The 26,325-nt window shown below is 43.8% G+C and overlaps 1 protein-coding gene across 6 annotated transcripts in view; it reads right to left on the bottom strand.

Annotated features, from left to right (window-relative positions):
* Window positions 1-26,325, bottom strand: part of TSNARE1 (t-SNARE domain containing 1) — a 509,528-nt gene that overhangs the window by 466,519 nt on the left and 16,684 nt on the right. For 4 of the 6 annotated variants that reach the window (XM_055799972.1, XM_055799978.1, XM_055799976.1 and 1 more), the window contains exon 2: window positions 25,539-25,628. The exons of 1 other annotated variant lie outside the window; for it this stretch is intronic. The gene's annotated coding sequence lies outside the window, so the exon portion shown is untranslated. Of the gene's footprint in view, window positions 1-25,534; window positions 25,629-26,325 lie in introns of all 6 variants that reach the window. One more of the 6 variants, XM_055799973.1, reaches the window with a different exon arrangement.

Here is a 26,325-nt window from a genome sequence, read left to right as displayed (position 1 = left end):
ACCACAGATAAAGCGAGGCAGCTCCTCACATCAGCTCTAAAACCTTTTCTCTCTCTACATAGCTTTCCCAGGGTCTGAGTCTGGCTGTCTCCTTGCTTACAGCCAGCACAGAAAGCCACCCCCTCTCCTTCACCCAAAAATAACTTGCTGAGCTTTGTTCCTCCCCAGAAGAGCTTGCGAAGATAAGTCCGGAGGTCCAAAAGCAAGCACAAAGGATGCTGCTCCTCCCACAGATCTGGTGGTTCACAGGTATGGACAGGGCTATCTCTGCACCAGTGAAGAAATATGATCAGGGAGGTCATACTAGCTTGTAGCACCAACAGCACAAGGCATTTTTTCTCTCTTAGCTTTGCAGCCAGAGAAGCCCCAGCAGCCACCAGCTCAGAGCAGGCCACATTTGTCCATGTGGGTGGGTGAAGACTGCAAGCAGCTATTTTGCAATTGTTTTTCTGGTGCAGAGGAAGAGTCCATCAGATCAGTAATGCCAAGCTCAACAAAAAGCCCAGGATACAAACTCTGCCATCACCAGCCTTTTCTCAGACTGGATCTGGAATGTCCTGGTCTGGTCCCACCATAACTGCTCTCAGGACACCTGGCTCTCCAGGAACTTCATCCACCCTTCATCAACAGAAGGTTTGAGGAAACAAAGCCAGCATGGAGGGGTGACACGAGTCTGCAGAGAGGCTGGACAACAGGAATGGCACATGTGCCAGTGCAGTCTTAATTTACATCGAGTGCTGATGGGTCAGGACCAAAATAATCTCCACCATGAAAGCAAAGTGAGGGACTACCCTAGACAAACTTAGAATAATACTCCAGACCCACCTAGGGCCAAGCTCATCAACCCTTGAAGCTCAAACTGATGAAATAACTTCCTAAGCCAAGAAACACTCAGGCTGGCAACTCAAATCTCTTTAAGGATGGTGACAGCACACCACCACCACTGAGTGGTTTAGGTAGATTTTGACCAAGACCCAGACCCCTTGACTGACCACCTGTGCAACATCCACTATCCAAGGATGGCAGGCAAAACCCCAAGACACCACACAGAGCATGCTGCACCATCCATCTTCATGTCTCCAAAAGCTACCTGATAACTACCAGCCAAGTGTGCTGATGGCACATGCATTCCCTTGAAGCTCTTGCCACCGTGTTGCTCAGTCCTTGGGTGAGAAGGACCCTAACCCTTTGGAGCTCTCCAGCACTACTGAAATATACAGAAGTCCCCAAAAAGCACAGCCTGAGCCCAACTCCACTGCTGCCACAGTTTTCCAGCAAGGCCTCCCATCTTATGTCTAGCAGCAGAGAATATGAGATCGCTGCAGTGATGGCCATGATTATGTCCCATACCTCATGGCAGAGATCCCCCTTTACACAGAATGAATTGTCTCACTTTTCTAACACGCATTCTGTCTGAGAAAGAAAAATAATTTAAAAAAAAAACACACAACAAAAAAAAAACCCTCAAAGTGATAAAAAACCCCCATAAAATGTAAAATAAATTAAAATAAAAATTAAAAAAAAAACCAAACCTGCAGACAGAAACTAGGGAAACTTTTTCACTGCCACCTAGACTGCTTCCAAAGGGTTCACACGCCAATCTAATAATAAAGCTGTCATATGGGGTGATGTGATTTTAGTTTTCAAGCTGAAGGTTGCTATGGGAGGCTGTTCTCAGTAGCAGCACTGCACAGCATTTGTAAAAGGCCTTCCCAGCACCAGACACTGGTCAGATTTTTCAATAGGAATAAATTCTTTTTTTTTTTTTTTCCCCAGTTCCAGAAAAAGCCAAAGTCCTAGAAAGAGACGGGGAGGGGGAAAAAACCATAAATAATTGAGCTGTAATTCAGATCCTATAGAAGTGCGGATGCAATAAAATCCCCCTCCCAAACCTGAAGCCCCAGGAGAACCTCAATCTTGCAAATCAGCTCACATCACCTGAGCCAGGGTTGCTGCATTTGCCAACACCAGGTTTGCTCAGATGTGGGAAAAGTTAAGAACCATCAGAGAATCTCACATACCATACAAACGAGGAGCAGAAACAGCAACGCTTATTGCAATGCCTCTGTAGCAGTGCATTGAACTGCAGGGTACGTTGACTGTGCGTTTAAATACTGACCCTGATAAAAATAAGGCATCACTTCAAAACAGGTTGAGGAAGTTTACCTAGCACAGGACAAGCTTTTCAGAATTTTTTATTTTATATATGTATATATGTGTGTGTACATATATATATAAGGAGGTGTGCAAAGAATGGAAAGAGTTGCATATCTAGAGAGAGCTGTACAAAGCTGGTCAAATACAAATCACTCTTAAAAGCAACAAACAAGTAAACATAGAGGGTATTTTCTACACCACATTGCAAGATTTAGGAGCCTGTTACAACCTGCAGGATTTAGAGAGGAAACACAATAAGAAGGAGGTTTACCGAGGACTTAACACAAGGACATAGCCATGAAGCAGCAGGGAGAAGGGGGAGACGCAGGAGCTATTTACCTTTACACAGTGTGCTGAACGCTACCAAGTACTGATTTATAAAAGGCTTTTAATTCATGTTGTGAAAGCTTCCAGCCATTAGGGGCTTTAATTCTTTGCAGGTTAAGTTAAGCAGCATTGGTAGATGAGATATATGGATAGCAATGAATACTTACAGAGAAACGCACTGCAATTCTGTGGACGTGTGCCTATACGAGGTTAATGTAAAGATAGATACGTAACTGAGTTATAGAGGTGCCAAGGAGGAGATGTGCTGTGCTGGACCAACAAGGAGGGGCTGGTGGGGAAGCTCAAGGGCAGCCTTGGCTGCAGTGACCATGAAATGATGGGAGTTCAAGATCCTTAGGGCAGCAAGAAGGATGCACAGCAAGGTCACTACCCTGGACTTCAGGAGAGCAGACTTTGGCCTCTTCAGGGATCTGCTTGGTAGAGCACCATGGGATAAAGCCCTGGGGGGGAGAGGGGCACAAGAAAGCTGGTTAATATTCAAGGATCACCTCCTGCAAGCTCGGGAACAATCCGTCCCAGCAAAGAGGAAGTCAGGCAAAACCACCAAGAGATCTGCATGGATGAACAAGGAGCTCCTGGACAAACCCAAACATAAAAGAAAGCCTACAGAGGGTGGCAGCAAGGACAGGTAGCTTGAGAGGAGTACAAGAGACATTGTCTGAGCAGCCAGGGATCAGATCAGGAAAGCTAAAGCTCTGAGAGAATTAAACCTGGCCAGAGCCATGAAGGGCAACAAGAAAACCTCCTATAAGTAGGTCAGTGATAAAAGGGGAAAGGGCAGGCCCTCTCCAGAAGCAAATGGGAGACCTGGTTACCTGTGACATGGAGAAGGCTCAGGTACTCAACACCATTTTTCCCTCAGCCTTCACCAGCAAGTGCTCCAGCCACACCACCCAAGAACCAGAAGGCGAAAGACTGGGAAAATTAAGAACTGCCCGCTGTAGAAGATCAGGTTTGAGAGCATCTAAGGAACATGAAGGTGCACAAGTCCACGGGACCTGATGAGATGCATCTTCAGGTCCTGAAGGAACTGGCAGATGAAGTCATTAACCCAGTCTCCATCATATTTGAGAAGTTGCGGCAGTCTGGTAAAGTTCCCACTGACTGGAAAAGGGGAAACAAAACCCCTGTTTTTAAAAAGGGAAAACAGGAAGACCTGGGGAAACACAGGCCAGTCTCACCTCTGTGCCGGCAAGATCATAGAGTGCATCCTTCTGGAAACCATGCTAAGGCACATGGAAAATAAACTGGAGATTGGTGACAACCAGCAAGCCCTCACTAAAGGCGAACCATGCCTGACAAACTTGCTGACCATCTGTGATGGGGTTACAGCACTGCTAGATGAGGGAAGAGCAACTGATGTCATCTACCTTGACCTGTAAAAAGCATTTGACACTGTCCTGCATTACTTCCTTGTCTCTAAACTGGAGGGACATGGATTTGATGGATGGACCACTCAGTGGATAAGGAATTGGCTGGATGGTTACACTCAAAGAGCTGCAGTCAATGGCTTGATATCCAAGTGGAGACCAGTGATGACTGGTGTTCCTCAGGGGTCGCTACTAGGACTGGCACTGTTTCACATCTTTGTGACACAGATAGTGGGATGAAGTGCACCCTCAACAAGTCTGCCAAGATACCAAGCTGTGTGGTGCAGTCAACATGCTGGAGGGAAGGGATACCATCCAGAGGGATCTTGACAGGCTTGAGAGATGAGCCCATGTGAACTTCATGAAGTTCAACAAGGCCAAGTGCAAGGTCCTGCACCTGGTTCAGGGCAATCCCAAGCACAAATACAGGCTGGGCAGAGAATGGGTTGACAGCAGCCCCGAGGAGAAGGACTTGGGGGTGTTGGTGGACAAGAAGCTCAACATGGCCAAGCAATGTGTGCTTGCAGCCCAAAAAGCGAACTGTATCCTGGGCTGCATAAAAGGAAGCATGACCAGCAGATCAAGGGAGGTGATTCTGCCCCTCTACTCTGCTCTGGTGAGACCCCACCTGCAGCACTGCATTCAGCTCTGAGGCCCCCAATATAAGATACACATAGACCTGTTGGAGCAAGTCCAGAGGAGGCCACAAAGATGATCAGGGGCTGGAGCACCTCTCCTATGAAGACAGGCTAAGACAGTTAGGGTTGTTCAGCCTGGAGAACAGAAGGCTCCAGGTAGACCTTACAGCAGCCTTCCAATACCTAAAGAGGGCCTACAAGAAGCTGGAGAGGGGCTTTTTTCAAGAGCATGTAGTGATAGGATGGGGGGAAATGGCTTTAAACTGAAAGAGGGCAGATCTAGGTTAGATATCAGGAATGAATTCTTTACTATGAGGGTAGTGACACAGTGGACCAGGTTGCCCAGAGAAGTTGTAGAGGTCCCATCCCTGGGAGTGTTCAAGGTCAGGTTGGATGGGGCTTTGAGCAACCTGCTCTGGTGGAAGGTGTCCCTGCCCATGGCAGGAGCATTGGAACTAGATAGTTTTTAAGTCCCTTTCCAGCCCAAACCATCCTATGATTCTAATCAGCATCTAAGTCCTACACAGCTGGGAGGTAGGTGATGATGAGTTTAGTCTTTGACTTGTGCACCTTCCCTGTTTTCCAGCACGGATGTCTCTCCTTGGGTGCAGATTTAGACAAGACCATGAAGAACAAATTCACCAATGCTTATTAAACTGGGTATTCTGATGTGACTTTCAGCAAAGAAAGCGTGAAGCCTTCTGGCTAGAGATCTCACACAGCCCTTCCCATGCAGAAGAAATGGCCAGTTCTAGCATTTACTTGCAAAACAGTGTCTTCTAAAAGGAAGGGCTGATCACTAAACCGGACGATAACCAAAATCAACCTGAGCTCATAAGAAATATTAAGCAAGCACAACACTATGCCACAAAATTGTTTGGGTTTGGTTTGGGGTTTTTAGCAATTTCCACAAGAATTTGGAACAACAGATGTTATACCAATCCACAACATCTCCATCAGAATTGTGCACATGTGCAAGAAGGAATCTTTCTTGCCTGTTGAGTCTGATATTTAGAGGGCTGGAGCACCTCTCCTATGAAGACAGGCTGAAGACAGTTGGGTTTGTTCATCCTGGAGAAGAGAAGGCTCCAGGTAGACCTTACAGCAGCCTTCCAGTACCTAAAGGGGGCCTACAAGAAGGCTATAGAGGGAATTTTTACAAGGGCATATGGCAGCAGGACAAGGTGGAATGGCTTTCAGCTGAAAGTGGGTAGATACAGATAAGATATCAGGAAGAAATTCTTTACTGTGACATGGAAACACTGGAATAGGTTTCCCAGGGAGGCTGTGGATGCCCCGTCCCTGGAAGTGTTCAAGGCCAGGCTGGATGGGGCTTTGAGCAACCTGGTCTGGTGGCAGGTGTCCCTGCCCATGGCAGGGGGGGTGGAACTAGATAGTTTTCAAGGTCCCTTCCAATTGAAACCATTCTATGATTCTATTTATAGGAAAAACTGAGAATGCAAGAATATTAATGGTGACAAAAATAAAAAGAGTAGCTAATGACAAATTTGAGCCCCTACTCAGATGTGAGCACACAGTCAAAAGCTGGTGTACCCTGTAGTCCAGATATTAACAGTCTTCTCCCTTGCAACTTGACAACTGGAGATGATATTTTTACAAAAATACATCCAGTTACAGCAGAGTCAATAAACCAGAAATCCAAATTCTTTGGAGCTTTCCGTTTATAAGGTTTTCAGAGTACATTTCCCTCTGTTTCCGAAGCCTCTTCCACTTGTGTCTAAGTGAGCTGCAATAAATAACTCTCACCCAGAGCTTGCTCACTGGGAGTCCAGTGCTCAGGTGGTCAGTTCAGAACAAAGGCTGGAACTGAGGGGGTTAAATTGGGTTTATAACAGGTAGCAAAAGCCAGAAATCAATTTGATTTAGTGCTCCTCTATTTTGGGCAATTCTCCCCTGTTGCTACTTTAACTTGTCAGTGCAAAAAAGCCACAGTATTATAGATTGTTATACATATTTTTATATATAATATATATAGTTATACAAACACACATATTTTCATATATACACACACCATTAAAAAAATTCCATATATACGTTTTCTTATTCTACACTGTTGTAGTTGTGAAAAAATAAACCTCTTCACTTTCAACGTCCCCTAGACACAGACCTAGATGTTAGCTACAAAATCTCCTCAGATCAGGGAGATGATTTTCAAAGGCTGTCAGTTCAACATTGGCATTGGCACCAGCACCAGCCAGCAAAAAAAGGTCAGAACCTTGTTTCTAGCATGGAAAGATCCTTCTCCCCCTCTAGCTATGATGATACATCTTGGTTTAAAAGGATCATTACGGATGGGCTGTCTATATGGCTGAAGGAAATTTGGGTGATGATGCAGGCAGGAGTCTTCAGTTCAGTGGATCAGTGGAGCATCTGCTCTGCATGGAAAATAGGGTAACCAAGATGGGCTGAAAAAAAAAAAAAACCTGGGTCTGGCATCACAAGAAATAGAAAAGCACACAACCATGCAATGTAGATGTATATCTGTAGGATACAAGACAGCACCCACTGTTCTACTCAGCATAGCTACTCCTTGCTGAGATGCTGCTTCTTCATCAACACCAAGAGCTAGCAGGCAAGGGATCCTCCCATCTGGTTCACAGCCATGAATTACTGCGACGTCAAAGCTTTCAGACCTGATTTAAACTATGGCAAAAGTTATACGTAGATGCAATCTTAAGACAAGAGAAGGAAAACAGATTTAAACCTAATTTTCAGATACACAAATGAGATGCTGCAGGAGAGAGATTTCCAAAGCATGGATCCAGATTGAGTCCTGCACATCACTGAGGAGCATTTCACAAAGTCTGGGTTTGAGAGAAAGTCCTGCCATGGACCAGAGAATCTTGTGCCAACATAATTTTTGCCAGAACACACAAATAACCTAAAAAGATGTTTTTATCAATAAATCAGTATTTAAGTGCCCACAGCCCATTTTTTTGCTTGAAAATGCTTCACCAGCAACAATCCTGAGCCCACAGTACCATGCAAAAAAAAAAAAAAAAAACCCAAACCAGAAACAGACATTGACATGCACCAACTACAGCAGCAGTACCAGGAACACATTCAAGAAAAGTCATTATTATTAACTATTTTCTTAAAAGTAGACCAAACTATTGCAGAAGACCTCACTATTAGACCAAGGCATCAAAGCAGAGTCAGCACCACCACAATCTACCTACTCTTCATGTCTTGCTCTGCTCTCAACGCTCCTCCTTCCCCTGCACTCTGTTAATAAGGTCAGGGATGTCCTTCCCAGTGGTCTCAATGCCTTGTCGGCAGAAATTCAAATCCATCCAACCCTGGAAGCAGCTGCACCAAATAACTTGATCACATTCATCATTTTAACTTATCCTATTTATGAATCAGGTCAAGCTTGAAAATGCCATTTACATTATCAGCCCTCGTGATATTAAGATAATCATGCAGAGGACTGATCAAAGGTTCCTCATAACTTTGGAGCACAAGAATTACCATATGGGAACACTTTATCTGTTCCAGCATCCCTTTTTGACTACGAAGAGTACTTTCTTTCCCAGAAATTAGGACAAGGGACACCAAGCTGAACAAGAAAGTGCTGACGATACTAAATCTGAGCTCCTCCATTCGGTAACAAGGCAGCAGGTACCGTATGTACATCTCCAAATAACCACGAAGAACATCATGTTTTAAAACAGAACATCTGCTGAAAATCTCTGAGAAAAGAGATATTCAAGCTCGCTTGAATTACCCCTATTTTACCTAGGCTGGCTGGAAGGGTGTTCTGACTTTTCCAGATTGACTCTGAAAACAATAAAAAATGGTTCTCTCATCCGCATTCATTTCTCTCAGCCCTACTTTGATAGGGAAACGAACCCTGTAGCCTCTCAAAATGCAGAAATACTCTGCTTATGCTCTTAGAGCCCTTTGCCTGTTGTCCACCCATGAGCCCAGTACTAGCTAAAGCACCTGCACCATCACAGTCACAGCTGGTATAGATCTAACAACAACAACAACAGAGGAAAAGGAATTTCTATCTTCTCAAAGAAGAACTATCACTCTGCTGTTCATCTCCAGCCTATTTTTCTTTCTATAACAAATAAAATGTTAACATCATTCTGTTATATTTGGAAATAGATGCTTTATCCAGAGTATGGGCAGAGGGAAAATTTGGATACTAATTTCAGGATTATTTTAAGGGGGGAGGGAGCGGGGGGGGAATGTATGGATGTAAACTAATAAAGAGTCTTATATGGGGAAAAAATAAATTCAAAGTATTTTAATTGAAGCAATTCACTTCTGATACCAGCTATTAAGGATGCAGATACAATCATTTATCTGATATGCAGCAAGAAAACTTTGCAAAAAAAAAAAAAAACAACACATGGGACATAATCCAATGACAGTCTTCCCTGTTAACTCAAGAACAATGTTCTATTGAATATTTCAAGTGTGATTACACTGTTAACAAAATGGCACCATGCCACAGAGTCCTATAAATTATTCTCTCTCAATACCTCCCTTCCTCACAAAGATGCCAGGAGGCTAGATAAAAAAAAGTGCTCCCAGATCAAAGTGAAAGGCACTGAAGAAAAGTGGAGGATCCTTCAACTGACCGCCTTTGTGCCAAAGTGGAAAGATGACCTTAATGGTTGGTGTTGCAACTTCTAGCCAGGATCTGGCTTGGGAATTATGGTCCCAAAAAGATGCTTTCTGCAAAGGAATTAAACACATAGGGTTTTAAATAATGGTAGCCTGCTCCAAGTCACAACTTTTAAAGCAGTTCATGCTGCTGGCTTGATTTTAGAGCTATTAATGGCAGAAAATTTTCCACTGAGTTTCTCTAATGTGGACAAACTATCACAAGTAGCAGAGATGAAAGCTCAAAGCTGCTCCATGGGTGATGCATGAGCTCAGGGATAGCAGGCCCCATGCTCACAACTGGTGAGCTTCAACCAGGAATCCCGACCCTCCTTTCTCCAGCCAGGACACCAGTTTAGAAGGAAGCAAACATAAGCAGAATCATAAATATTGCCAAGTCCAGGCAGTGAGACTGGAACACAGATAATTAAACGCTTTGTCAAAGATTTTCTGATCGTTCAGAGGATTGGGATGTGCAAGGAAGAGGTTTGCAGAGGTATGAACAGCAGCCAGAGAGCCATGTAAGCACATTTGAAAGTAGTAAACACTAACATGAATTCAGTTTAAATTCCCTGAATATGTGAGGAAAAAAAGGAAGGGAGAAAAAGCCATTCTGCGGCCAAGCTCACCCACATAACTGAAGTGTTGTGTCTAGGAATCCAGTTTGGCTTCTCTGAAGTCAAGGGAGAAGACTGGAGCCTCCTCGAAGGAGCTCCACTGACCATGGAAGGAGTCACAGGTCTCCACTAAATTCTTCAAGTCAAGTCCCTTGGGACCAGTGTCATCACCACTTGAACCTGACACAAACTGAAGCCAACAAAAAGGAACTGTATGTCACCACCAGCACCTCAAAAAGTAACTTAGCCCAAGGCAACTACTTTCAGGTAAGCAATAGGATGCACAGGAAAGATGACAGAATAATACAGAGATTCTTTTAATGTAAAATATAATTATTATTGGTTATTGCAATGTAAAATTATAAAGTAAAATTAGTAGTGCAACGTCATTTGGATCTTCTTTTCAATAGAGAAGGAGCTCACAAAAGTACGGGGGAGAGATGAGCAGCAAAAATGCTCCTTGCCCCATGGCAACAGGGGAGAAGGAAGGAGACACACCGAAGGAGTAAGTTTGACTTAGAAAACAGACTGGTACCAAATACAGCAGAAATAAACTCAGTAAGGAACAGTTTAGAGAAGACATTTGGAACCTGTACACTTCCTACCCCATAGCAGAAAAAAAACCGAGGAAATCTCTCCCCCAAAAAAATGAAAAGTCAGGAAACTCTCAAGAGATAAGTGATTTTTTTTTTTGAGTAATTTAACTGTAGCACAGGTTGCAGAGGCCAAGAACTCAAGCATCCAAAGGCACAGGGAAGTGTATAACAAGGCCAGCCAAAGTTGTCATAACTAAGTTGCAGCACAAATGCTTAAGCCAGCCTTAATGATTAACCATCAGGAGAAACCCAGGGAGAAATTATCACCACATTTGCATATCAGGACATTACTTTCTCTTCTTTTGAGCATGCATATTACTGGTCACTACCCAAAAGAGATTCTTGAGCTAAATGAACCCTGTGTCTCACTAGGCAATTCCTAGACTACTTTTAATTAAAGGCACCATTAAGCCTTCAGAGAACCAGATGCCAATCCATGTCAAAAGTTACACAGCTGAACAGGGTCCAACTACATTGCATTCAAGGGATACACCACATCCCAAAGAGATACATTTTTACAGGAAACTTTTTCTGTATCTTACAATCTTACAGTCATTCCAGATGCTCTTGTTTGTATTATCCCTTGTTTGAAAAGGCCACACCATCCCTAGCTATCTGCCTTAATCCAGCTTAAGATGGGGTGACAAATAAAAGAAAAAGCCCATCTAATCACCAATACTGTGAGGAAGGTAATTTAAAAAATGAAAAATAATTAAAAAAAATTTACATAGAGTAACAATCTCTTCCTCCCCTTTTCACATTTTTTGAGGGTAGAGGAAGTATGATATTTTGGGGTCTCTCTTTTTTCATGCTTCTTCAGGGTCTGTACAGCCTAGCGACTGTATGTTCTTGCAGACTGTAAATCCCACAAGCCCAATTCATCGATTCTTGAAAAGGCATTTTATAAACAATGTAAAAGGGTAACAAAGCACCATGAAAAGGCCCCTTGCACAACCTCGTCTGGGTGACAGAACACCCCAAATTATCTTTCGGATTAAGACAATGATCAAGCTTTCTTCTCTAAAGTTAAATGGGAAAAGAAAGTCCAAACTACAAATCGACTCAGAAACAGCCATCATGTAAGATACTAAAAATATTATCATCTAAACACAGGAAGGTCAAAAAATAAATTCTTAGCTGCCTTCTCAACATAATGCAGAAAGCATGTCTATTCTTAAGCATACACCAAGGCCAGTGAATTCAGGGAAAAAAGACAGATGGGAAAATATGTAGGAGAATATGTTCCATGAACACTTCCACAAATAGGCTACCAAAAGTCAAGAGAGATGCTGTGTCACAAGGGATGCAGAAGTCACAGGAGATGCATTTTTCGACATTCCCCACCAGGAGATCTTCTGGAGCAGACAGAGAAACCTTTACTACTTGTTACCATGGCACTGCCTCCAGACGCTCATCCTATAGTTTTCCCATATTTGCAAACAAAATGGCCAGCCTCCCATGGTCACGGAATGACAGATGCCACTTCCTCAGCCTTTCCCAGCAACATGGTGATGATCGCCACAAAGAATTACAATACAAGAACCATCAATGGTCCACCCTGACTTTCCCATGTACTAGTCCCACTCTCCTGCCCTTTCAGCTGCTCCCTAACTTGAAGCTCTTGGACAGCTTCAAGGAAAATGGAGAAAAAAGGGGGGGAAAAATCCTAAAACATCATACCACCCTAAAAGTTGAGTGAAATATTAAGGGCTGAATCAAGGAGAGAAAGATAAGTGAACACCAGTGTGGAGTAGTTCAAATCACAACACTTGCAGAAACTACCCAGCATGCGGATTACCCCCGAGTAACTTTATTTTATATATAAATATATATATATAAAAATAAAGTAATTAAAAAATGGGCACCCAGCCAGAGTCACAGCTTGTCTTGTGGTGGGGAAGCAACTAAAGACAGCAAGGGGCAGAGAATGTGTCAGGAGGTAAAAGGCACACCTGTAGGAAACCAGGTGCCTTCTGCTTGCTCTTTGGCAGACGGAGATCCTCCTTCTGAAGCTTGCATTTCAGACATTTCTTTTGTGACATCCTGGTTCGTGTCCCCACCAATCTGGTTTGTGTCCCCACCAACAGTAAGGCCAATCTTGGTGGCGTAGCCAACAGTAGTGCAGCCAGCCACTGCTCCTCCAGCCCTGAAGTCACTTCAGCCACTTGCGTTTCTTCACATATACGTAGTCTGAGAAGCAGCAGAGTATCAGTTCATGGACAGCAATATACCTCCTCCAAGGAGCAGATGTTCCACAACCAGAGACCTGAAGACTACTTTCTTGCTCCCCAAGTATACAGTGCCCAACCAGCAAATTACACAGTGTGTTTCCAACATAAATCTGTCACAAATGCATCCACCAGCAGATGCATTCACCCATATTACCCTCCCATTTGATCAAGAAATCAGGACCACAATTAAGTATTGCAGGGTGCTAACAAAAATTTAGTACTTCAGTTAAAACAATGATCCAATTTGTGTCACTTTACTCCAAAAACTAATGTACATCATTCATTGCATGAATTTGCTTTTCTATTTTAAAGATTTTTGCCACCTAACACACAGTCTTGTTTGCAGTTAAGCAAGAGCAAAATTGATGAATGCCAACACAGCTGGATCTCAACAGCCCTTCCACTAAACTGCAGTGTAAAAATTAAGGGAGTGCCAGAGATTACTAAGAAAAATACAGCAACTCACCTGTAGGTTTCCAATCAAAAGTCATCTCATGGAGGTGGAAACAATTCCAGGTGCAAAAGCATGCAAAGGCAAGCACACATGGCAGAGTTTGCACTAGTCCAGCTTATCACCAAGTCACAGCTGCCTTTAATGCAATGACCTGAATTGTCATTTCTAGTTGTGGGACAGGAAAAATCAACTGACCTGAACATCTTTGCCTAAAATCCCAGAAAACACAGGAAAAAGATGACACAGAGACAGGACAAGGTGGAATGGCTTTAAACTAGAAGAGGGTAGGTTTAGGTTAGATATCAGGAGGAAATTCTTTACTGTGAGGGTGGTGAGACACTGGAACATGTTTGCCCAGAGAAGCTGTGGATGCTCCATCCCTGGAAGTGTTCAAGGCCAGGCTGGATGGGGCTTTAAGCAACCTGGTCTAGTGGCAGGTGTCCCTGCCCATGGCAGGGGGGTTGGAAAGAGATGATCTTTAAGGTCCCTTCCAGCCCAAACCATTCTACAATTCTATCATGAAGAGAAAAAAAAAAAAAAAAACAAACCCAAAAAAACCCCACTATTAAAAATCCATTCTTCTTTCTTCTCCACATATTGAGCCACCTAAAGGAGTCCATGTTAGCCAGTTTCTACCACAAGCATTTATCACCCTCCTCAACTCTGAAAGCAAACTCCAAGTGATAATGCACGATCCTCCTGCAAAGCTAAACTGAGATGGATGGGGGGCAAGAGGTATAATTTAAGAGAGTTTATATTGCTCACAGTACCAAAAACACTGCATTCAGGCTGCAAGAAAGGTCACTGGTAAATTGAAGTCAGTGGAAGGCAACAAAAAATTTACAAACAACATCTCCACAGAAAAAAGAGCTAATTTGGGCATTCAGGGAAAAGAGCCCTCAGAAAGCAAGTCTGGGTATGCAAGAACCTTCCTCACCTCAGACACGAAGGCATACTTATCTTCAGAGGCCCAGAACATCTCATGATGAAGCATAGAAATTTGCATTAGTACCATGAATAGTAGCACCCAGCACGACAGGAACCTCCTCCTTGGCAAAGTCACACATACCAACAGAAAAGAACAGTTTGGAGTTATCTCCCATCTGCCAGCTGGCTTTCAGTGCAGAAGTCTCAGTAGCCAGGATCCCCCTCCAGCAAAGTGCAAAGGATTGCTGCCCTGAGCTGGCTAGCCTTAAGCTTTCAGCCCTTTTGCTTATCTGCTGTTGCATTTGCAATGTAAAGACTTCACTTCTTCCCCTCTGAACACCATCATCCAACGAAAACACAGTTTCTCAAGTAGAGGAGAAACTCTTTATGTGGTTTTGTTGGAAGAACAGGACTGAGGTTTGTGTTGCATGTCATCAAGCAGACAACTGATACACAGCACTATCACTAACTTCAGTGGGCCCTTCATGGTCCAAACTCCAGTTGCGAGCTTAATGCCAAGCCAAAGGAGAAAACAGGAAAATATGAAGAAGCTCAAACTAACAGGACAGGTTGAACCTCACCCCTACTTTCTAACTGTGGACATAGACACACTTGTCATAAAACAATTCAGCAATTCAGGATCTCTAAAACAAAGATAGCCACCCTGACTGTTACAGAGGTGCTATTTTTCAGAATTAGGTTCCTTGATGTTACCATTTCTTTGGTTCCACCTCCAGGGGATTTACCAAGTGCACCAAATGCCCGGTGACTCAGCTATTTTAGATCAGGAAAACTACGTCCTAAACATCCAACTTTCAGAACAGTATCTTGAAAAAAAGACACACTTCCCTTCAACTGAAGGGTCTCTAAGTCCTTTTTGTTTGCTTAACGTGCCTTAGCAGTGATAAAACCACACATTTCTACACTGCATAGCACTGAGCACTGCAGAGCAATGCATTCTCAAAGCCAACAGTGGAGCTGAGCATCTCTGCCCATGTCCCGTACAAAATGCTTCCTGCCATGATAGCTCTGCTCCCTTACTCTGTGTCACCATGATGCTTCTGTCACAATCTCTCCACATACTGCCTGTGTTCACGGGCACTTCCCCTCTGCAGCTTCAAGCCCCATTCATGTCTCAATTCATTCTCCAAAGCATCATCCCAAGCACCACACAGACAGCAAGCAGCATACATGGGTAATCTAGACCAGGACACGTACTAACTGTTTGACTGGATTATACCAAAAAAACAGGCAAGTCAGTGAATTTTCCTGTTTTCCTTGAGGACATTGAGATACTAAGTCTTTAGGTGCTTCCTGAACACATTCATTGATAGTTGGACAGAAGAGAAAATCAGCAAACTGTACTCTTTTCTCTGATGTGGTTAACTCAGCCAGCCTACTAAAAGGCAGAAAGACACCAACAGGAGAAAGCTTTAAAAGAAGTGAGAGACTTCCAACTACCATTAAAAAAAAAAATAAATCCATTTCTGCAAACAACTTAATGGCGCTCCTCTGTTCCCACTTTCATACCTGTGCCCCAAACATTGTATTTATATTTCATTTTCTTGTTCACCTAGTAGAAAAACAACCCATTCCTCTGGCTTGCAGCTATTTACACACTTGGTTAGGGCTAAGCTGAACCCTCAAACCTGTCACTGAAGGTTTCAGGTGCTCCTAGCTCTGGGTTGCAGTCACCATGTAGCAAAGCATCAGCGATGGAGGCTTTGCATTCCACGTCACAGACAACAGTGCTGCCCAAAAGGAACCACATTCCACCCTGCTGCACCAACCAAGGTCCCACTATATCCTGATGCCTGGCACTCAGCCTCTTCAGCTGGGGTTGCAAGCAAAATTCATTCAACCCAAGCAAGAGCAGCAAGCTGCCTTCCAGAGCTCAGACTACATCCCACCATCTACCTAAAATCTACATGTTTGGTTTTGTGGGGTTTTTTTTCCCCTAAGTCTTTTTATTATTATTATTATTTCTGGTAGGGTTTTGTTTTGAATCAATCAGGCTCTGGAACTGGCTCACCACACAGACACCAGCATACCAGTGCCAAAATGTTGCATAGGGCTGAAGTCCATGGATCCACTTAAAAGAGAGTGGAGCCCTGACTTTTATTGGCTTAGAATGATGCAAAAAGGCATCTTTGGGCTGCAGCTCTGCGATGCATTAGCTCTGACAAGAGAGATAACTCAAGACCTCCCCACACTGCTTCTTCCCTGCCCCACACCATGGCTGGCTCTCCTCTCTCTTGCTAATATAGCAGCCAGCAGCTCATGCTGTAAATCAGATCAATGAAACATTCAGTTAAAAATAACAGCCAAAAACTCCTCCATTGCAGGAGAGCCTTTAGTATTACAAATGATGCACGTTACTAAAAAAAGCAAGCTGAGTTGAGAGTGATTTCTGAGAAGGTAGCAAAAAACCAGCACCAAGCCCAGCCAGCAGACCAAAAGCTGGGCTGCTCCAAGCATTGCTGGATCACCAGATAACCCTGATAGTGGGAAAACGGGTGTCAATACCCCCAGCTAGTGGCTACCTAGATCAAAGATGTTGGCTGGCTCCTATCCTGGACCTGTGTGGTGATGCTGCAGAGGCAGGACATACAGAGGACACCACCATTCTCTGCTTGCAAGCTACTCCTTGTGCATCTCCTTTCCCAGTGGGCTGCGTTACTCCTGCCTCGTGGCTGAGAGCAAGGGGGAAGATGATGGGATGCAGCTTCTGGGGTCAAGAAACAGCTTCCTTGTGGTGAGCACAAGCATTTGGCCTGTAGTGCGTACTGAAACTGTGAGAGAAAAGAAAAGAGATATCCTTGAGGTTTTTTATTCTTTTTATGATTGATGCTGGGAAGCATGAGGGATTTTGAGGTTCGTTGTTAGGGTTTTTTCCCCTTTTCATCTGATCTTAGCACCTTTCATCTAAGCACACTCTAAACAAATAACCAGTTGTCTTCATCCTGCAATCCAGATGCATGTTGCCATGCTCACACCAGACCTGTGCTTTACCCACAGCAGCCAGGTCCATCAGCAGGAGGATCTGCAACAGGACAACGAACCACAGCATCTTGCCTCCCATTTCCAGCACTGGGATGTAATCCAGCTACAGCAACTGTGGCTTTTAATGCCTTTTACAAACGCCTAACTCATCCTGTACTAATCCTTCAGAGCAGCTACTCCTTCATTTTACCCCTGGAAAGACCAAGCTAAAATATTCGTTGGGTTAAACACAAAACCCTACAGCTCTAGGCAGTTGTTCAGGACAGAGGAGTTGCTGTTACACAGTTCTCTGATATAGTACAGCAGTATAACACCATCCTTGCAATAAAAGTACAGAATGAGCTTCTAAAGATGCCCTTCTAAACTAGGTATTTCTAAGTGAATTTAGTTTCATGACAAATTCTTTTTGCTTAGTTCTCACTTTTTTTTTTTTTTTTTTTTTTTTCTTAGGGAGTGAGAGGGCAGACAGGGGCTCTTTTTCTCAAGCTCAACATTAAATTAAATTAAGAGAGACCCAACAATACATTGAAAATGTACTCTTAAGGCATGGCACACGGCATATTTCAAACAAATGCAGCTGAACACCTCTGAATTATTGAAAGCTATTTCAACAAGGTGGTTCAATTACTTGAGACATTCACGCAACTTATAGGAAGTTGAACCTCTTGCACGGAGAAACTCACCAGCATGGAAAGCTGTCAACAACCCCATGGTCCACATCTCCTCAGTCTTCCTAGGCTCCAAAGGACTTCCCAAAACTGTCCTTGTGGGACATCAGGCTTCCTTCAGGAACTACTGCCCTGAAACACCCTTGCTGTGAGCTGAGATTTGCTTCCAGCCTCTCAGCTGGCTCTGATGCTGATCATTATCTCCTCGCTTCCTTTTACTCTCCAATAAATTTTAAGTTAAGCAAGTCAGGAATGAACCTTCTTGTCTTGAGCTAGCACATCTTCCAGCTCACAATACCTATATCCTACAGCAATGCACAAACTCAATGATTACCAGCTGGACCTTCAAGAGCAGGACACCTGTTTGTGCGGCTCTAGTCTGGCTACATGCAAGCAAGAGGTTTTCGATGGGGGCTTCAAGCTCAGTCCCTTCTCCATCACTCCTCTGGCACGCTGCCATACACCTCCAAAAAGCTCTGCTTCAGCCCACCATGACAGGCTACAGCTCATTATTTTAGTGAGAGCTTGCAGACACAGTCTCTCAGTGACTATTCCAAACCATGTCCAGATATCCCCAGAAGTCTTTAGTACTGAAAAAGCAAACCATGGAGGTGTGAATTAATACATATGTTGTCCACATCTCAGCCACCACAAATCACAACCACTGAACAAGACCTGATACGCATTATTTTAGTTGACCTTTGACTACAATGGAGGCAAAGCAAGGTGAATCCAGCCCATAAATACTTCTGACTCAGCCAGCATGTGCAGACTGAAGAAGCTCAGACCTCAGACCTTGAAGGTAAGCACAGCACAGCACTGAATCTCCACAGGTGTTTCACATTAAATAGACAGGAGGGAGGTGTTAACACTGAAGCGATGCTCTGCAATTCAGGCAATCTGTGTTCAATTGCCAGCCTTCCATACACTCTGTAATGCAGCATTGCGTTATCTAGGAAAATTAAAAGACAAGGCACAGGCACCTCACCTGCCTCCAAAGTGTCCTAGTGCTGCAAAATGCATAGGAAAGACTCCTGGTTAAATGGGGTGTTATTCTGCTTTAGTACAGCCCAGCAAGAAATGGACTTGCATCATTTTAATTTTTAACCTTCACGTAGTTTCAATTAAGAAAATGTAAGTCACAAACATAAAAAGATACAATTATAATCAAGGTGGCAAGAAAGTGGTACTGTGTTTATCACTGGAACATTTTGGGAGTTATCCTGAACGAGTTCATACCATTGATCAAAGCATTTCTTTGCATCAGCCTGCTGCAGTAGGCAGATAAAACATAGCTGCACTGTGTGCATAAAATGTCTTCAGATACATAAATCTTAGCAAAGTGGCTTATTATTTTGAGGCAAAACCAGAAAGAATTACACATTGCATTAAATATTTTCTTCTCTGTCCTATTCTCAACAGTCTGAAAGATCAATTAAAGTGCTTTTCAATAAAACAGGAAGAGAAGCGCTTTCCCTAAATAAATAAATAAATAATGAAGCCACACTTTGCTTTTAGTATGATTTCTAAAGAAAACAAGTGTAATGACTTCAAGATTCCCACAGTGAAAAAGAAGAAAATGTGGAGGGTTTAATCATCCACTTATAAGATAACAAAATAGATTTCTCAGGTTTTAGAAGTCTCTTGTAAAATTTTAAGCATTCATACACAAATATTAGTAACATGCTGCAGCAACCTGAATAGTTTTCCCTGCCGTTGCACAGGAATATGTGCAAGTCCCTCCTCTGCACTAACGTACACCCATTTATGATTTTCACCACTTTTCTATATGCAAAGAGATCAAAATAAAACCACAAGCAATCATGCTGTGGCTTTTAACAGCTTCCTCCTCCCTCTTATGAAGGTCTTGCTGTCCTCCATATCAGCAAGCTCTCTGTCCAACTACACTGCAACATCTGGAAGCATCAGCATGAGCTCTCTGCACGCTGACCAGTACTGTGACTCACAGCCAAAGCCTCAGCACTGAGAGAGCATCACCGAGTTTAACTGGTCTCCCAATTATAAACCGTAAAAGGAACTGTGGGAAAGTGGAGAAAGACCATCCCACCAAGCAAACTCAAGAGCTACTTTCTTCTCAGACTGACCTATATCGCGTCTTCACAAGGCAAGGGAGAAACTATTCCCATCAAAACCCCATCTTCTCAGTTTCCAAGGAACACATTTATTACAATGAGGATGGTGAAACAATGGAACAGGTTGCTCAGACAGGAGGTACATACCCTATCCCTGGAAGTGTTCAAGGTCAGGTCGGACAGGGCTCTGAGCAACCTGATCTAGTTGAAGACTTCTCTGCTTATTGCAGGCATGTTGGACAAGATGACCTTTAAAGGTCCTTGCTTTAAAGGCCATCCCTTCCAATCCAAACTATTGTATGATTCTCAGTTCTTAAAGAGCAGCAAATCATTAAACCACCACACTGAGATGAACCCAGAGGACCTTTCCAAGCTGTGCTGCTGGACAGCAATTTGGTGGAATTATATCTCCTCCCTCCCACAGCATTGCAGAAGCAGTCAAGTGCTCTTCCACTTTGCCCAGCCAATGCCAAGATGTTGGGCTCACTTCCAGCAATGCAGTCTGGAAAGGAAATCTCAGCTGTGGGCAAAGCTGTGACAGGGCACAATCACAGAATCATAGATTTTTTTAGGTTCAAAAAAACCTTTAAGATCATCAAGTCTAACCATTAACCTGGCCCTATGAGGTCCACCACCAAACCATGTCCCTAAGTACATCTGCAGGTCTTTTAAATACCTCCAGGGATGGTCACTCAACCACTTCCCTGGGCAGCCTGTTCCAGGGCTTCACAACCTTTTTGGGGAAGAATTTCTTCCTAATATCCAATCTAAACCTCCTCTGGTGTAATTTGAGGCCATTTGCTCTCATCCTATCATTTGTTACTTATAAGACTGACACTCGCCTTGCTACAACCTCCTTTCACGTAGTTGTAGAGAGCCATAAAGTCCCCCCTCAACCTCCTTTTCTCCAGGCTGAACAACCCCAGTTACCTCAGCCACTCCTCAAAAGACTTGTGCTTTAGACCCTTCACCAGCTTTGTTGCCTTTCTTTAGACATGCTCCCACACCTCTGCGGCGAATGAAGAGACGGGACGCAGCTTGATGCAAGCAAATGACAATTTATTGTACAGAAGCACGAGTTTTTATACACTTTCAGAAGCTGCGCATTTTAAACAGATTGGTTCTTGAAGCTAAGTATTGCATACTAGGCAATCCCTGATTGGTGGTTAACTACCAGCAATTAACAGCAAGGTGTTGCCTTTCCTTGGCGCCATCCGTCTCCCACTCCCCTGTGCTCTGCAAACATGCCTCATCATGTTAATTGTTGTCTAGACAAGCTCGAGCACATTCCCCTCAGCTAACTGATTGCCACGCATGGTCCTAGTTTGCAGCCCGCTCCTGCACACCTCAATGTCTGTCTTCCAATAAGGGGCCAGTTTCTCCAGGACAATGCTGTTGGAAACAGTGTCAAAGGCTTTACTAAAGTTCAGAGACAATACCCACAGCCTTTGCCTCATCCACCAGGCAGGTCATGTTATTGTAGAAGGAGGTCACGTTAGTCAAGCAGGACCTGCCTTTCATAAGCCCATGCTGGCTGGGCCTGGTCACCTCCTTCTCCTGTACGTGCCGAATGAAGGCACTCAGGATGATCTGCTCCATAACCTTCCCTGCCATGGAGGTCAGGCTGACAGGCCTGCAGTTCCCCAGATCCTCCTTCCTGCCCTTCTTCTAGATGGGCGTCACACTGACTAGCCTCCAGTCTTCTGGGACCTCCCCACTCAGCCAGCACTGCTGATAAATGACTGGATTTGGCTTGATGAGCACTTCCACCAGCTCCCTCAGTACCCTCAGGGTGGATCCCACCTGGCCCCATAGACTTGTGTGTGTTTTGTGCTGTATCAGGTCACTCATCACTTCCCCCTGGATTACGGGAGCTTCATTCTGTTCCCTGTCTGTCTTCCAGCTCAGCAGGCTGGGCAACCTGAGAAAAAACTGGTCTTACTACTAAAGACTGGTGCAAAGGCGGCATTAGGGACCATTTTCCTCACCCTTTGTCACTATGTTACCCCCCGCATCCAATCCAGGATGGAGATTCTCATTAGCTCTCCTTTTGTTGCTAATGTATTTATACAAACTTTTCTTACTGTCTTCTATGGCAGTAGCCGGAGTAAGTTCCAGCTGGGCTTTGGCACTACTCATGTTCTCCCCGCATAACCTCACAACATCCTTACAGCCCCCCTGAGCTGCCTCCCCTTCTTCCAACGGTCACAAACTCTCCTTTTTCCCCCTGAGTTCCAGCCAAAGCTCTCTCTTCAGCCAGGCTGGTCTCCTTCCCTGCCCGCTCGCCTTCCCACACATGGGGACAGCCTGCGCCTGCACCTCTGACATCTCCTCCTTGAGGGACGCTCAGCCTTCCTGGAGCCCTTGGCCCTTCAGAACTGCCTCCCAAGGGACTCTGTCAGCCAGGCTCCTAGACAGCCCAACGCCTGCCCTGCAGAAGCCCAAGCCGGCAGTTCTGCCGACCCCACTCCTGACTTCTCTGAGAAATGGAAACTCCAGCGTTTTGTGGTCGCTGTGCCCAAGGTGGCCGCCAACCATCACATCACCCGCCAGGCCGCCTCTGCTCACGAGCAGCACCTCCACGGGCGCCTTCCCTCGCTGGCCCACTCACCCGCTGGGTCAGGGAGCTCTTACACACACTCCAGGGGTCTCCTAGACCCTTTCCTCTCCGCTGAACTGTACTTCCAGCAGACACCTGCTAAGTTCAAGTCCCCCACGAGATCCAGGGCTAGCGATTGTGAGACTTCTTGTAGAGTATTTCATCTGCCTCTTCATCCTGGTTGGGTGGTCTGTAGCAGACTCCCACCAGGACACCTGCCTGGTTGGCCTTGTCCCTGACTCCTACCATAAACACTCGACCCTATCGTCACCATCATTAAGCTCCAGACAGTCAAAACACTCCCTAACATACAGGGCTACTGCGCCGCCTCTCCCTCCTTGCCCATCCCTTCAGAAGAGTTTACAGCCATCCCCTGCATCATGCCAGTGTTTTAGTGACAGCAACTATGCCAACATTTTCCAGCTGCACAATGTCTTCCAGCCGCTCCTGTCCGATGCCTCATGCTGTGCGCCTTGATGCAGATGCACTTTGGTGGGGCTATTGATCCTGCCACCTTTTGCTGGGGGAAGAAGCCCCAATTCCTACCTGACCATTCTCAGGCACTTCTATGGTTTCCAACACATCAGTAACCCCTGTGAATTTTCTGCCACACAGATCTCCATCCTCAACCACCACCGAGACATCAGACTGAAGGAACTCACTAGCACATTGTCCCTCAAACATTGGCATGCCGTCCCCAGGCATATCTCTTTCAAGCCCGGTTTTATCCCTTTCACCCTTCAAATCTAGTTTAAATCTCTTTCCATGAATGCTGCAAACTCCTGTGCAAAGGTCCTTTTCCTGCTTTGAGACAGGTATACCTCGTCTGTTACCAGTAGGCCTGGTATTGTGTAAACTGGCCAGTGATCAAAAAAAAACAAAATTCAGCCAGTGACACCAGGCTTGGAGCCAGGTATTGATCTGCTGCCTCTTCCTGTTTCTTCTCTCATTGTTCCCTGCAACTGGAAGGATAGAGTAGAACACTGCTTGTGCTCCTGATCCCTTAACCAGTCATTCTCACACCAAAATGTAAAAGAGCTGACAGGAGAGAGAAATCACTGTCCTACTCAATTGAAACCTGAAGGAAGTAACTTGCAATACTAAAAAAAAAACCTAAAAAAAATCAAAACCAGCACACACAAAAAAAAAACACCAAACCCAAACCCTAAAAAATAAAATCAAAAGCTAAGAGGCAAATAATTCATGTAGGCAATATGCAGTGCCCATACTCTACCCGAATTGTTTAAATTGAAGGTTCATGGTTTAATCAGAACCACTGTAAAAAGAAAAGCTAGGGTCATAAGTACAAGATTTATCTTCAGTAAACAAAACAGGTTTCTCAGTAAGGCATTTTCATTTGAAATATAAAAAAAACAAGTTGCAGTTTGTCAACGGACCAGTAAGGGGAGTTGGTGCCTAGAGCTTTGAGTCAACCACCCATACACAGTGTTGGGTGGAGAAAACTCAAATAAATATAATTCTGAGGTAGTGACATTGAGAAAACATTGATGACTGCCAGAAGATGCTAGAGGAAGATGGACAGAAAGCACCATGTCCAGAAAACCCACCGACCTGGAAAAGAGAGAGGGCTTGAGTGATACTACAGTGCGGGGGTGGGGAAAGGTCATGGTTTTGCTTGGAAATCAGTCTTCCTCTCCCTGCAAGACTTAATGGAGAATATGTGATGGAGAGCACTTGGAAGGAGGAAGGCAAAGGACAACTGAAATCAAGTCAAGATCGAGCCTGGAATAAGAAAATAAGGACTACATCTCAATGCACTTATGAGTACAATATTCTGACAGTAGCATGTTTCCCAGAAAAGACTTGGGCCAATTTTTCCAGAGGCCATGAGGAGACATCTAGGAGGGTACCAGATGCCTGGGAGAAGACTTCAGAAAATGGCTAATCAGCCACCTTATCACCGAGCCACAGCACTAGAAACAAATAGCAAAAAATACAAATAAAGATTTACTTTTAAAAGAAAGAAAGAGGAAAAAAAAAAACAAAAAAAAAACCCAACACTATAATCCTCTTGCAAGGAGTGGGATTTAATAATATTATACAGTAACTAAAGAAAATGCCAGCAGTAGGAACTCATTAAGTATTGTATGGGGAACAGCAGCAAAATCACTACTGCGTCTACAGCCATGCTGGGCTCGTCAACAGAAACAGGGCTGCCACCGGCTATGGGGCCGTGGGGAGGTGCACTCAAATACTTAAGTTCCTCTTTCCTGTTAATCTCATTAACCTCGTATTTACTCTGTTGTTGGTGATTACTCAGGATGTTAATAGGCATACTTTCTGCATACTATTTACTGAATGTTACAAATCTGTTTAGCTCTGTATATGAAACAGGGCAGGAACATGCCAATGCTCCCCATGCTATGGAAAACAGACATACGGAAATTAAATCCTTTTTAAGGACGTGTTTCAAAGATCATGAGTTCTTGAATAAGAATTAAGTGTAAGATAATCAATTGATTCAGATAAATATATAAAAGCCTTCCTTTTTTCTAATTCTAGTATACTTTCTAAAGTATTCTACGAAGGAGAAACAGATACCAAGCCAAAAATACCCAAGAGAAGACTTATTTCCTACTATTAAGCTGGAGTATATGAAACTACTATTCTAACCACGATACAAATTACCGTTAACAGTATTCCAGGTGGGAAAAACAGATGTAGTTTAAGAAAACCATTTCTGCTGATAAAAAAACGCTATAGGTTTTACAGACACAGTCTGTTACACCTTGAAAACTGATACTTTCCCTGACCATCTGTTCCTAGCAGAGCATACCCATTAATACTCGCTTTGGCCAGAAAGCCCAACTCAATGTCAATACACTGTGAGTGCGGGACATCCCAGAGCTTAATGAATCAGCCAAGTCAGGAAAGATCAGCTGTTAGGGGAAGAATTTGGATGGAGCTCACCCAATATTGATCAGTTAAAACAAGGAAACCACCACAAGAGAGAAGATGCCATCCAGAGGTGAACATACGCAAGCACTGAGCCCACAGCATTCCTGCACACCCAAGTCCAGAGGGTGGGTCTACAAAATAGAGCATCACCTCCAACAAGTTTAAGGGATACGGAGTTGGGGAAAAAGAAGAAAAAAAAAAACCAAACCAACCCCAAAACAAAATAACGTGGAACAGGAAGGATTATCAAAAGAAAGAAAACAGAAAAAATCTCACCCACAATTTTATTTCCTTGAGCTGTGGATCCACTAGTTCACCACCACGCAGCAATAGCCTAACAGACCCAAGGCCCGTCTCAGCAGTATCGTCTCTGTTCAGGTAAAAGGAAAATAAATAAAAATCAAAAGTGAAAAGTTCATACAGGTTTTTATCTGCTCTGTTTCCCCCGGTCTGAAGTGCAGGCATTCCCAAGACTGAGGTTTTAGCTGTATCTTTAGCTTTGACTGCCTTTGGTAGTTTTAACACCATGTGAATTTGTTAAAGAAAAATATATGTATTAGGCAAGCTTTGCTTTTGGTCTACACAGTATCTCTTGACAAGGTAAAACACACATAAAAACACCTACCACTTTCAGGGTTCAAAAATTAGGGGATGCTCAGTGAAATACAGCAACTAATTTTCATCTTCTGCAATTCGTGATTTCATGTAACTGTCACTACCCCCTGCTTAGTGGTCTCATATTTTATATTCACTTTTAGCCACTTTAGCAGGATATGTCACCATTTTTCCTACATCCCCAACAAAAAGAAAACCCATGCAACTAAAGGGATGGCTAAGCTAGAAGCATGCAACTGGGACAACCAAGTGGACTCAGCACAGAAGAGTAAAACCTTTGCTAGGATAGTGTAACACAAAGCTACACAAAGGACTCATACCTTTTTAACACCAGCCGATCTGTTATAAAGCAGTTACCAGAAGACTGAAAAATAATTGTGGTATCTTTATAACTGATTTTTAATTAAATTACATAGAAAGAGGAAAAAAATAAATTTTTACTTTGGGGAAGA

The sequence above is a fragment of the Falco peregrinus genome, chromosome 3 (genome assembly GCF_023634155.1).
Source record: "Falco peregrinus isolate bFalPer1 chromosome 3, bFalPer1.pri, whole genome shotgun sequence".
NCBI lineage: Eukaryota > Metazoa > Chordata > Aves > Falconiformes > Falconidae > Falco > Falco peregrinus.
The sequence above is the reverse complement of the archived record's forward strand: the minus strand, read 5'-3'. Positions and strand labels throughout refer to the sequence as shown.